General features: G+C 43.3%; 1 protein-coding gene across 1 annotated transcript in view; it reads left to right on the top strand.

The window, feature by feature from the left end:
- The first annotated feature begins 4,904 nt into the window (after nt 1-4,904).
- The window catches only part of LOC134845513 (protein POLR1D-like), a 34,845-nt gene continuing 26,050 nt past the window's right edge, over nt 4,905-13,699 (top strand). Inside the window, exon 1 of the mRNA XM_063862437.1 lies at nt 4,905-4,933. The gene's annotated coding sequence lies outside the window, so the exon portion shown is untranslated. The remainder of the gene's footprint in view (nt 4,934-13,699) is intronic.

Below are 13,699 nucleotides of genomic sequence, written 5' to 3'. Positions count from 1 at the left end.
GATGCCCTTTGCTTTGTCAGGTTCGTGGTGGATCGTATCTCCACTCCTGTTTTGGGAGAATGCATAAAGATCATTCGGCAAAAGGGAGTTGACTGCGAAAAAAATTTCCTCAGGGCACTCCTGGAACTGTATCAGGATATGCCGTTGATTGTACCAATAAGGGAGTCGAATGAAATGGAGAGCTATCGCAAGTTGGAAGAAGTGAGAAGGTATTCCAACAAAGAATTGAAAGTGAGCCGGGAGTTGATTGAAACAGTCAGGGGACAAAAAGACTTTGCAACACTAGGGAAACTGAAGTCATTCCAATATGTGTCTGGCATACCGGGGATGGCGTATAATCCCTTCGTGAATGAAGAAGCCATGGAAGCGTACTTCGACTATGAGCAAGTCATAGTGCTCAATTTCTGGGTCGAACGGATTAAGGAAACTGGAATGCTGATGGTGGAACAACCCAAGCTGGAAATTATTTTAGAAAAAAGAGTGGTCGAACCCTCGGTTCCCGAGCTGAAGGGGCAAGTGAGATTTGATTGTGGTTCTTGGGACGGTCCCTTGAAAACCAGCCTAGTAACCATGTGGGAGCTCATGAAGCCTTCTTGGTGTCCCCATTCTAACGCCATTCTAATGATACACCATCTGCTGGCCATGAGGATGACGAAGCGGAAGAGCAACCCATCCACGGAGCTATCCGAGGAAAGTCCATCGAGCAATTGGTTGAAGCAAGGCACCTGTTTGGCTCAACATAGTGGGATGGAAGGACATGTTTGCAACTTGAGACACTGCCTGATTACGATGAGCGAGCAGCATCGACAACTGGCACGATTGTACGGAAGATTGAGCATGTCGGATAAGAGTGGCATGGAGTTGGTCGCGGACTGTCATGGGGTGACAGATTTAAACTTGACCACAGCTTTGGGATTTTGTAGCATGATGAGTTCGATAGAATCGCTTGAGCGCCTGGAGCGTGCCCATGAGCTAGTGACGTCCCTCAGCGTGGAAGTATTCTCTGGAGCATTGCAGACAGAGCAGAAGATCGGAGGCTGGCGAGAAGTCCTGGAAAACGTAATGAATCTGAAGGATAGTGAAGCCTATCATAAATCTACTAGTTCAAAATATCTGGTGGGTTCAAGCTCCGCGCCATATTGCAAAAGTAGGTATCCTACACACATGGTGGTGATTGATGCGAGGACGCAGCAGGTGTTGATTGACCAACTTTTCTCTGTGCCAAAGTGCGTGAGGTTGGCCAGAATGTGGGGTAGGTCATATGATTTGTTGGCGAAGATCTTTCGGGCAGTCCCGAAGAGATCTGAAGGCGAGTTGCAAGGTGTAGTGGGTGAAGAGTTCCTGAGACTGAACGAAGGTAATGTGAGAGAGTTCCAAAAGCAGAAAGCGAGTGGAGCGTTACCCACTGAATTTCCCACCAAGAAGAGAAAGACGATTTACACAGAATTATGATGGAGGTGGAACCGTTGCTGGGAGCCTCAGGGTATCGGACCCGAAGGAACATAGTGAGAACCCATGGGGAGTATCCTTGCCACTGCTTGGCGCAGACGTTGTGGTACCCCAAACGCGGGAATCTGATGCTAGCATGGGACGTGGAGGAGTTGTACTCTACGGGGTTGCCCGATCAGAATCAACAGGTGTCAATCGTGGTGGTTAGTGCCATGCTGGCAGTGAGATGGTTGGAGGCTAACGCTGACACAAGTGAATAGGAGACGGCCGTGCCGACTCCTGAGCAGCTGAGCAACGTGAAGATGAGTCGCGAATTGGATCTTTTCAGAACCACCTGCAAGGTTCTGAGAGTACCCAAAGCCATTGAAAGAATATGGTTAAGGCAAAGATTGATGCCTTGGTTCCGTGCAGTGATGACGTCATTGATGTATGAACGCGCGAAGCGTCACATGTCAAAGAACACGGAAGCCTATCAATCTTTCTAGCTAGATATAGGACCGGAAGCCTATAAGAGAGCATTCCTAACTCACAGAAACGCGGTCACCACGGCGATGAAGCGAGTAGCTGGAGCGCCTTGTGTAACTGAAGAGGAGAAGAAAGAAGTCTTAAGAGCTGACCTAGAACAAAATATTAGCCTGTGTCTTCACAACAGCTTTTGCAGGAACCGGGAGCAAAAGGTGAATGTGGACCTGCTACCTTGTTGCAAACCGAGGCTGTTGGAACAGGAGAGTTGGGGCACGGCCCGCAACTCCATGGACATGCTGGAGAAAGTCCTAGAAGACAGCGAAGCTGAAGATCAGGATGGAGAAGCAATGGAATGAAGGTGATGGAACGAAGAGGTCAAGTGAAGACGTGAGCAAGAAAAGAAGAGAAGGAGAAAAAACTTGATTGTCTTTGTGCGTTAAAACTTAAACCAATCAACCAAGTTTGATTATTGAACTTGTTAAACTTTTTTTTTGATTTAGTTTGTTCAAACAAAACTTTGAAAATTGTTGCAATTGTTAAAATTGTTGAAAGAAAATTTTAGTTATACTACTTATGTATATATATAGAACATAGGTGAGTATATTTACCTATTTAAACACGACTGAAGTTTTTAACCTGTGTAAGACACAATTTCACTGTGTGGCGACATGGTAAGTTTGAGTAAACTCGCTCGAGAAGGGTGAGTAACTCAATAACTTTCCTAGCCACAGAGTTTCTTAGTTTTTATATTGAAAGGACTGCGTAAATAACTGATTATACTTGGTGAGTGACGTTAAGTTAATTTTAATGGGTGCGTGGCCGTGCCACGTCCCAACTTTTTAATCACAAAGAGCGAAAAGAAGTTTTATGGCAAGTGACGTAAGTAGTCAGAAAAGAAATTTTAGCTAGGTCATTCCTCATGGTGCAAATTTTGTAAAAATGTTGAAAGGCAGTGAGATGTAGTACGATGCCATTTGTGAACACGTAGTGAGTTGAGGTGGAGTAGATAAATTTCATTTTCTTATGCGATTTGTAAGATTGATTACAGAGAACTGGAACACTACTTGACGATAACCGGGTGTTATGCGATCAATAGGGACATTGATGGGGACTTGTCCGGGGAGTATGTGCCATTCTTCCAGGTTGGCACAGCGCGACCTTCCGGCGGGACAGAAAAAAACGAATAAAGGCCTTAGTAACGAAAAAAATTGCGAAGGAGGGTAGGAATATTCTAGAATTTTTATTTTTAAAATTTCGATCGAAGAGTGAATATTTCTGAGAAATAGAAAAAGACGGCCATTTTACTGAAAGGGACAAAAAAAACAAAAAAACAACAAATATAGTGAGAAACGGTCGTGCGGGAACACAAAGAAAACAGAGCCTCTTATCGTGGCAATAACACGCGATAAAAACCTTAGCAGTGGATCTTATTGGAGAAGGAAGCTTCAGTGGGGAAGGAATATTCCACGGAATCCTCCCGTGCCACAAATTGGAGAGATAACAGCGTTATCTCGGGAAGATTACGGGAGCGGAGGCTTGGTCCCCCAGAGACTGTTGTATGTGAAGGGACTATATAAAACTGACTTTGTAGCTACTTGGATGTCGTAGAACTCTGAATTAACACCGGTATAATTTGATATTTTAGAATATCAGTAGCTAGAAAGAGGAAAGGGTCAATCCATCTCCAATGGACTTAATATAGAACTGTCACACAAAAAACATGATAAAATAGGGTATTCGAGCCGTGTTTTTAATAGCAATCACGTAACCTGAGGATCCGAGACTCAGCTATGTGGTTGTGTTCGCATGTAAACGAAAGCTGATCAAAAGTCGTTTGACTGATGGCCTAAAAGTAGTAACTTTTTACTTAGCCCTAAACAGACCAGAAAAACAACTGGCAAGGTCGAGACGGTGAAAAACGAGTGGAAATAAGGTAACTGACCCCTGCCAGTCGTTAATAGGTACTTTTTCTACGCTCCGTCGCTGTGTAGTATTTGGGCGAATGTTACATATAACTGTTCCATCTCGTTGAAGGCGGAAATTAACATTTTTCAGCGTGGATTTGTCAACACTATTTTAATCAGTTCATATCTCTGTTTCAGTGCCTGTTTTTCTAGATTTTGTTCATCTATTGTCAAGTCTTTGCTTACGAATACACCTGATGTGTTGTTGAGTTTGAAAGCAATAGCTTTGTGGAGAACTAACTTGGCGTCCCTGTTGCAATTACATTCAACAATTGCCCTTTTTCTGTCAGCGCTATATCGTCCCAACCTTGTTATATTCACAACAGATTGAAGCAGGTTTTGGACCGAGTTTTGCCTATTCATTTGTCTTCGAAAAGGCTCTTTGCTTGTGCTTTCAGTGAAACCTTTAAAACGCAATCGTTTGCAAACAAAGTCAGGCGATGGCGCAGCTCTTTGACCTGTTGATCCGATATCTTGATTGGCATGTGAAAAATCTTTGATGTCATACGCGTTAGCAACAACGGCTTGCTTTTTTTCTTGAATCTCCTCAAGAGTTTTCTCTTGATCCAGCAGATTACTTTGTTTAGTTTCAACAGCAGGTAGGCATATCGGACAGTACCTTTTACAGGCAGGTATTTTTGATATAGGTTGACGCATACCGGATGCCACCAGGAATCGCAAGAGTCGCATCCAATAGATGTTACACCAGTCGTTGGACAGTCATCCTTGAAGTTCTTTGCAATCTTCTGCTTGGCTCGTCCTTCTCCCAGATCAAATCTAATTAATAAGTTTATCGCAACAATTAGGCTAATCAAAAACTCATGCTAGCTGAAAACAGGGGTTCACACCCTTGGGCAATGAGCCATAAAGCCTCTACTACTGCTACATCCAGAGAATTGTCAATTAAAATCTACCTTCCTCGATTATAGTAATGATGGAATTGTCTATGTTGGATGTATTTTATTCATATGTAGTCAAATGAAATAAAATTTAACAATCACATGTTAATTTGATCCAGAATTTAGCCTAATTGTTGTGATAAACTTATTAAATAGATTTGTTATGTTTGATGTTTGTGCCTGTATGTGGAGCGCCCTCTGAGGGATTTTAGAGACAGGTCTGTCAAGTGGCTTTCAATGGGGGAGGTGGGAAACTGGAACTGGCTTGAGGAGTCTGGTGGTGCGCCGCTGGACCTACTGAGCTCGGGTGAGATTGTTCCTTGTTTTTGATTTTTATAATTCGATTTTAAATTTGAAATTAATTTAGTTGTCTTTTTTTTATTTGCTGATTTGTAAAATTCCCACTAACCGCTTATCATGGGTTAGTTCAGTCCCCTAAAGTCCAGTCAAAATCCTTTTTTTTAACCTTTATGCTGCGTCAAGATGAGGAAAAACAACAAAGAGTGTACAAGCAAAGATTGCTTAAAACCTTCAGGACTGATAAATTGGATTAGATGTGATTGTTGTTCTAGTTGGTATCATATCAGTTGTGTAAATATTTCTCTTAGCGACTCTAAGAAAACCCAATGGTTTCAGTGTCCTTTATGCGTTGATGTAAAGTCTGTTAATAAAGCAACAATATGTAATGATTTAGTGCTAGACAATTATGTTAATACAGCCATCTCAAATGTCCGAGTACTCAAGAGAGTACCAAAAGACTCGCGTGTTCCCTTGGCGGAAAGTCTGTCGGACAAAATAAATGACATTGTCTACAATGTAGAAGATGTTACAAAATGGCTAATTTTTAAACGTCTTTCTTGTGTTTTTTGGAGCAACCGAAAAGAAGTGGACGCAAACAGACCACAAGCATGAGTTCTTTGATTAATAAAAAAGTTCGAGCAAATGACGTGTCACTTCCAAAACCCCATCCCCAAGTTTCAAGCCCGCCTCTGAGTGACCTCGAGCAGAGAATAAAGTTAATAAGTAGTAAGCTCGATGAAGGAAATGTAAAGGGAGGAATAAGGCTTGCTGCTTCGGATGACAAAATAGCTCCTTTATCAAAAATTGTTGTCTAAGCACCCGCAGCGAGCCAAATTTGCAGCTCCAAATCCAAGAAAGTTGGAGAGTTTTTGCGTAACCGATTTCGACCTATACAAAGCGATGATGTCCTTTCCAAACGGATCAGCAGCAGGTCCTGATAAAATAGTTCCTCAAAGTTTTAAAGATCTTGTTAGTAAGTCGAATGGCAGTGCAGGACTTAATTTTTTGAAATCGCTTACTAAGCTGATAAACCTCATTGGAGATGGCAAAATACCCGAACCATTAAGACCTTTTTTTTGGCGCAAAGCTTATCGCCCTCATAAAGATAGACGGAGGGTTGAGACCGATTGCCATAGTAAACACGCTGAGACGTATCGCGTCTAAATGCGCTGGAAGCAAGACCCTCTCCGAGCGACAAAATTTTTTCGGAAACGTACAGGTAGGATGCGGTACCAAAAGAGGAGCAGAAATAGCTGCGCAATCGTTTCGAAACCTAATTGAACGCAACGAAAACTCGATTTTAAGAATGCCTTTAACTCTTTAAACAGAGAAACAATGCTGAACCATGTTTATTCAAATCGCCCCGAACTGTAAAATTACACCCATTGCGCGTATGGTAAACCTAGTTACCTTTTTTACGGAAGCTCTGTCATAATGTCAGAAGACGTAACTCAGCAAGGTGATCCTGAAGCCCCATCCCTTTTTGCGGAAACAATTCATACACTAGTCAAACAGTTGGAGTCAAAATTAACATCTGGTATTTAGATGATGGGAATTTAGCCGACGACTATAAGGTAGTACTCCGCCACCTTAAAAACATTCTGAAATTGGAACAAAATTACGGCCTGAGCTTAAACGCTGAGAAGTGTGAACTTTGTTTTTTGGGACCGACTACTAGTACACAGTATAATTCAATTTTAACACAATTTCGGAAAATATGCCCCAAAAAAAATAAAAACAAAAGAAGAACTCCTCATTTTAGGATCTCCAATCGGCGAACTTTGCCGAAAAGAATTGCTCGACGAAAAAATTAAGGAGCTTGAAAAAATCTCGGATGTCATTGACAAACTAGACGCCCATTATGGTTTTTACCTCCTGAAAAATTGCTTTAGCATGCCAAAACTCCTATATTTTTTGCAAAATGATTTTTTGGAACGCTACGATAAATTACTAAGAAATTCGTTATGCAAGGTCACTAACGTGAAAATGGATGATAACCAGTTTTTACAAGCAGTTCTCCCGGCAGCCAAAGGTGGCTTGGGCGTTTCTTCCGCTCGTCTACTCGCTTTACCCGCTTTCTTAGCCTCAGAAGTAGGAGCGAAAGATGCCTTGAGCGAAATCTTTGGTTTGGAGCATGTGGATGGAACCTATGATGATGCTCTTAAACGGTGGTTTGACCTAGGAAAAATTGAAATGGCTCCGGAAAATTAAATCCAAAATGTAACATTCGCCCGGAAGATACATATCGACGGATAACAAAACTAAGTCTTAAGACGACTGGCTAGCGTCTAAACAGAGCTTTGCATGTTTTTCACCGTCTCTACCAAGCCAGTACTTTTCGGTGGAATTTCTTACATCGGGTCGACAAAAACGTTACTGTTCTCCGGCTTCGACCAGAACGCTCAAATTAACTGAATTACATGCAAAAATAGTGAGCTCATGGCTGGGTCTCAGTATCCCCAGACCACGAGGTCACTCCTAAAAACAGGGCTACTATTTATTATATTACTATTGTTTTTGTTCAGTAGATAAAAATCATCATCTCCATCGAGGATGGATCAACCCTTTCCCCCCAACTCTTGTGCCAGTCGGTCATATTTGGAAGTTTGACCTTGAGAGAAGCAAAAAACACTTGATTTTGGAGTGAAATTTAATTTTTCAAAATTTCGAATGGAACCTGTCATGCACGATTTTCTCGCGATAACTGAAAATCAGAAAAAAAAAATCAGAACAATTTCAGAACGATTGAGTCACACACGCGGGAAAGTTGTAAGAAAAAGCAGTAGGAAATTGCTATTCGCAATTTCCATCACTATCATAATCGAGAGTAGAGCTGTCTCATCTGTGACAGAGACGAGAGCATTCCCACGAATTGGATTATAGCGACTGGAGTGTTATTCGGAACTGGACTAGAGTGAACCTTCGGTGGAAAGGTGGACAACTCGAGTGTCCTAATGGTTCACAAGAAAACTATTGTCTAGAGTATAAACTCGTTCTCATTGTTAAAACTATAAAACATTAGACTCATTTAGTTACGTTATTTAATTCTTGAGTTAACTACCGACTGGATTATTTCCCACTTCTTGAGCGTGCTACTATGTGAGTACAAATTTAAATTCCTAGAGTGTGTTTTATAATTGTTATGTTGAGGTAAGGCGAGTTTTAGGTTGATCCATCTGAAATGGATCAAAGTTCCACTGTCTAATAAAAAAAGCAACTTAACGGATTGTTCCAACCCGGTTTTTAACGGCGTTCATGTATTTTGGGTATCTAGAGACCTAAGTATGGGGACGTTTCTAATTCTAGAGTGGGGGGATATTTTAGTAGTAGCCTTTAAGCTGTAACGGGTCGTAGTCTCATGTCACAAGCGAACCAAACTGGCTCCGACCGTTCTTGAGGTAGAAAAACACAAGAGATGGTGTCCCTGACCCTTGAGCCAGTGGTTATAGGGCCTATTTTTCTTAAGCCTCATGTGTGACTGCAGTAGACGAATGTTACATAGTGTTTTTATGGCGCTCCTGGGTGTTTACGACATCAAGACTACGGAGTCGAACCCACTTGAGACAGCTTCGGGCTGAATGCCCATTCTAGAGTACCGGCGGTACGGTTCGACAGGAACGTGCAAACCTTCCGGTTGTACCGTGATAGCTTTTTAAGAAAACTCGAGAAAATTTCCTGGTACGCTCTCCGAACGAGGCTTAGCTAACCGAGTAAAGGGGGGCAACTAGGGGGACAAAAACACGAGCAAAAAGACAAAAAGCAAAACAAAAACCAAAAAAGAATAGAAAAAGGAACAAAAACCATAAAACGAAAAAAGACAGTGACTTTGACACCAGATCAGTTGGATCAAACCTTTATATTAATTAAATAGTATACCCATACTGTTTTATAAGTTCGATCGTTTCGATCAACCTAGCAATTTAACCCAGTAACCGTAATAAAGTGCCCGAGTGTGGGGCGTTGTCAAGGGTTTTCAGATAGTTTGGAACTTAGCTGGACCAATAGGAGACTTCACTGGAAGAGGTGACCAGCCGAGTGGGAAAGTGGTTCAGGGACACTTGAGCTGAACCAATAGGAGACTTGACTGGAAGAGGTGACCAGCCGAGTGGGAAAGTGGTTCAGGGACACTTGAGCTGAACCAATAGGAGACTGGACTGGAACAGGTGACCAGTCGAGTGGGAAAGCAGCCAAGAAGGATTTGGCAATTCTCGAGTTCTCAAGTTGGGCAGAACGGGTATCGTTAAAATCCACATTACATTATAGGAGATAAGCGTAAAATAGGATAAGCGACATCCCCCGGTTTTGAGGAACGTTTTTACTTGAGCAGGCCTGGAGACAGGTCTACGGTTTTCTCTTGAGAGGTTTAGCACCCGGCGCTTAAGGTAATTTTAGGCTTAGGAAGGGGGGATAAAAAGGGGGGAGGTTAGAAGGGGGGCTGGTTAAGTTAGAGGTTGGCGGTTGTAAATTGTAAAAAGGGGGAAATTAGAGTAACTAATTAGTCGACATCGTTGACTTAGTTACATTAGAAATTAACACGCGTTGGTAATATTAGGTGGAGATCGAAATTTGAACTCGAGTTAAGGAAGGTACCCTGGTCGGATTGGTAGGGGGGAAGGGACATAGACAGTTTTTGTAATACCCCATAAGATCGCTGGCAGGGGGGAAGGAAAACGCGTGGCAATTAGGTACCAGACATATTTTTTAGACGAAAGGTAGACATTGATCACCTTTGAATTTCAGGTGGACTCATTTTTCTGTTTTTATTATTTTTCTTACTTAGATTTTTGTTGCATTTTAGTGAGGATTTGTGTTTGGTTTTATACGAACAGGTGATCACAAGATACCTGCGCACCTACATTGAAATAGAAACAACCAAAAAGAAGAGGGGGGTCAGCATTTGGCTTTTAAGAGAGGGTTTTTGGGAAAATTTTACTAGAGCTTGAGTGGTGGTACAAGGTACGGTGATTCAAGAAGACCCTACAACGAGGAAGACACTCCGTGACGAGTCTTGGGACAGTACCGAAGAAGTCTTGGGACAGAGCAGTCTTGGGACAGTGGTCTTGGGACAGGGTCTTGGGACAGTGGTCTTGGGACAGGGTCTTGGGACAGTGGTCTTGGGACAGGGTCTTGGGACAGTGGTCTTGGGACAAGGGTCTTGGGACAGGGTCTTGGGACAGTGGTCTTGGGACAGGGTCTTGGGACAGGGGTCTTGGGACAGTGGTCTTGGGACAGGGTCTTGGGACAGTGGTCTTGGGACAGGGTCTTGGGACAGTGGTCTTGGGACAGTGGTCTTGGGACAAGGGTCTTGGGACACTAGTCTTGGGACACTAGCCTTGGGACACTGGTCTTGGGACACTGGTCTTGGGACAGTAGTCTTGGGACACTAGCCTTGGGACAGTAGTCTTGGGACACCAGCCTTGGGACACTGGTCTTGGGAGACTACCCTTGGGACACTAGTCTTGGGACAGTAGTCTTGGGACACTAGCCTTGGGACACTAGTCTTGGGACAGTAGTCTTGGGACACTAGCCTTGGGACACTGGTCTTGGGACACTACCCTTGGGACACTAGTCTTGGGACAGTAGTCTTGGGACAGTAGTCTTGGGACACTAGCCTTGGGACACTAGTCTTGGGACAGTAGTCTTGGGACACTAGTCTTGGGACAGTAGTCTTGGAACAGTGGCCTTGGTACAAGGGTCTTAGGACACTAGCGGAGAGTACTGTGATAGTGACGAATAGTCTTGGGACGGTATAAAAATTGAAGTAAAATTACAACAAGTGTGTCTTAAGACAAAATAAGACAAATCGAAATAGGTACGGTTGAGACCACATTAAGGGAAATTTTTCAAAGGTTTTAGAAAGAGAGCTACAACAAGGTTTTTAACACGTTGTACAAAATTTGTTACCACAAAAATTTTTTTTTGTTTTATTATTTTTTTTTATTCTTAGAATAGAATCGTGTATATAATAAAATTGTAAATAAAAGGTGGACTCATTTTTCTGTTTTTATTATTTTTCTTACTTAGGTTTTTGTTGCATTTTAGTGAGGATTTGTGTTTGGTTTTATACGAACAGGTGATCACAAGATACCTGCGCACCTACATTGAAATAGAAACAACCAAAAAGAAGAGGGGGGTCAGCATTTGGCTTTTAAGAGAGGGTTTTTGGGAAAATTTTACTAGAGCTTGAGTGGTGGTACAAGGTACGGTGATTCAAGAAGACCCTACAACGAGGAAGACACTCCGTGACGAGTCTTGGGACAGTACCGAAGAAGTCTTGGGACAGAGCAGTCTTGGGACAGTGGTCTTGGGACAGGGTCTTGGGACAGTGGTCTTGGGACAGGGTCTTGGGACAGTGGTCTTGGGACAGGGTCTTGGGACAGTGGTCTTGGGACAAGGGTCTTGCGACAGGGTCTTGAGACAGTGGTCTTGGGACAGGGTCTTGGGACAGGGGTCTTGGGACAGTGGTCTTGGGACAGGGTCTTGGAACAGTGGTCTTGGGACAGGGTCTTGGGACAGTGGTCTTGGGACAGTGGTCTTGGGACAAGGGTCTTGGGACACTAGTCTTGGGACACTAGCCTTGGGACACTGGTCTTGGGACACTGGTCTTGGGACAGTAGTCTTGGGACACTAGCCTTGGGACAGTAGTCTTGGGACACCAGCCTTGGGACACTGGTCTTGGGACACTACCCTTGGGACACTAGTCTTGGGACAGTAGTCATGGGACACTAGCCTTGGGACACTAGTCTTGGGACAGTAGTCTTGGGACACTAGCCTTGGGACACTGGTCTTGGGACACTACCCTTGGGACACTAGTCTTGGGACAGTAGTCTTGGGACAGTAGTCTTGGGACACTAGCCTTGGGACACTAGTCTTGGGACAGTAGTCTTGGGACACTAGTCTTGGGACAGTAGTCTTGGAACAGTGGCCTTGGTACAAGGGTCTTAGGACACTAGCGGAGAGTACTGTGATAGTGACGAATAGTCTTGGGACGGTATAAAAATTGAAGTAAAATTACAACAAGTGTGTCTTAAGACAAAATAAGACAAATCGAAATAGGTACGGTTGAGACCACATTAAGGGAATTTTTTCAAAGGTTTTAGAAAGAGAGCTACAACAAGGTTTTTAACACGTTGTACAAAATTTGTTACCACAAAAATTTTTTTTTGTTTTATTATTTTTTTTTATTCTTAGAATAGAATCGTGTATATAATAAAATTGTAAATAAAAGCAGTTGTAAATAGAAATAATGAGGCGGAGTAGGGTACCGGTGCTCGAAAAAAGGTCAAGTGGATCAAACACGAAATATAATTCATCGCTGCGCGGAACGACATCAACAGGCCCAAAGATAACAAAGAAGAACTTTTCAGTTAACATGGTCAGTACGAGGAGTGGCACCGAGAGCAAGACACGAGAAGACGTGGGGGAAAAACAGGTGGAGCCCACAATCGAAATCGACCTAGAGACACCAGACCAGAGCGTAGATGAAGTGGAGAAGAGGACAACGGAATCCACACCGATGCCCCACGTGGAAGACCAAAGTCCAAAAACCGTGGAGTTTTCACGAATAGACGCATTGGAAGACACAACAGGCAATACCCGAGAGACTGTGAAAAACGACTCTCAAGTGAAAAAGACATCCTTCACAGACAAGTTTGCAATGATGGTCGGACTCAAATCGAAAGAAAACGTGACTGAAGAACCAAAAACAGAAAGAGCACGAACATTTGGTACAGTGAGCACGAAAGCGACAGAAGCCGGCCAGAATGAGGAACAAGCTAAAGCAGAGGCTACGGCCGAAGAGAAACCGACGGCTGACCATGAAGAGACTACCATTGAGCTGGGCGACTTGTTGGCGAAATTAAATCAGATCGACAAAAGACTTAAGAACAGTGAAGAAGACAGAGAGGTGATAAAAAAGGAGATAAGATACAACAAGCACGAGTATCTAGACAGTTATTTTAACCTAGCTAAGGCAACAGAGGAGAGACTCAAGGAAATGTCAGATAAGGTAGAAGCCACCAATGAAGAACGAGAAAAGAACATCAAAACAGACATGCAACAGTTGAAGAACCGATATGATGATGTCAACAGCCAATTAGGGAGCCTGGAAAGGAGAATGGACACAATGAGCAAGAGTCAAGCCGAGAGTTCGTGTGCAATACAGGCGAAGTTGGATGCAATCTTGAGAGGTTCTACTCCACAAGAAAGACCGGCAGCGGATCGTACGCAAGGCACCAGAGTTGACTTTGTAGAACCACAAAGGAACAAACGGCAATCGACACCGTTGCCCTTAACCAGGGATGCGATAAGCATAGCACCAACAGCTGCGAAAACAATAATGAAGAATGGAACGTCGAATACAACGACTGGTCCGGGAGATGCAACAGCTAACAGCAACACAGGACCGGATGCTATGACATGGGCCAGCACTTGGGAGATGATGAACAGGCTTCTAGAGGCCTTCGCCACGAGGAACACTGACTCGAGCGACAGGAGAGAGGGAAAAACAAGAAAAACATTCAAGAAGCCAAAAGAATTCAAGGACGACTCCGATGGATGCATTGACACTTGGGTGGAAGTGATGAGATTACATCTAGAACAAGATAACTTGAGTGACGAAAG

The sequence above is a fragment of the Symsagittifera roscoffensis genome, chromosome 5 (genome assembly GCF_963678635.1).
Source record: "Symsagittifera roscoffensis chromosome 5, txSymRosc1.1, whole genome shotgun sequence".
Taxonomy (NCBI): domain Eukaryota; kingdom Metazoa; phylum Xenacoelomorpha; order Acoela; family Convolutidae; genus Symsagittifera; species Symsagittifera roscoffensis.
This window is presented reverse-complemented; position numbering and strand designations above follow the sequence as displayed.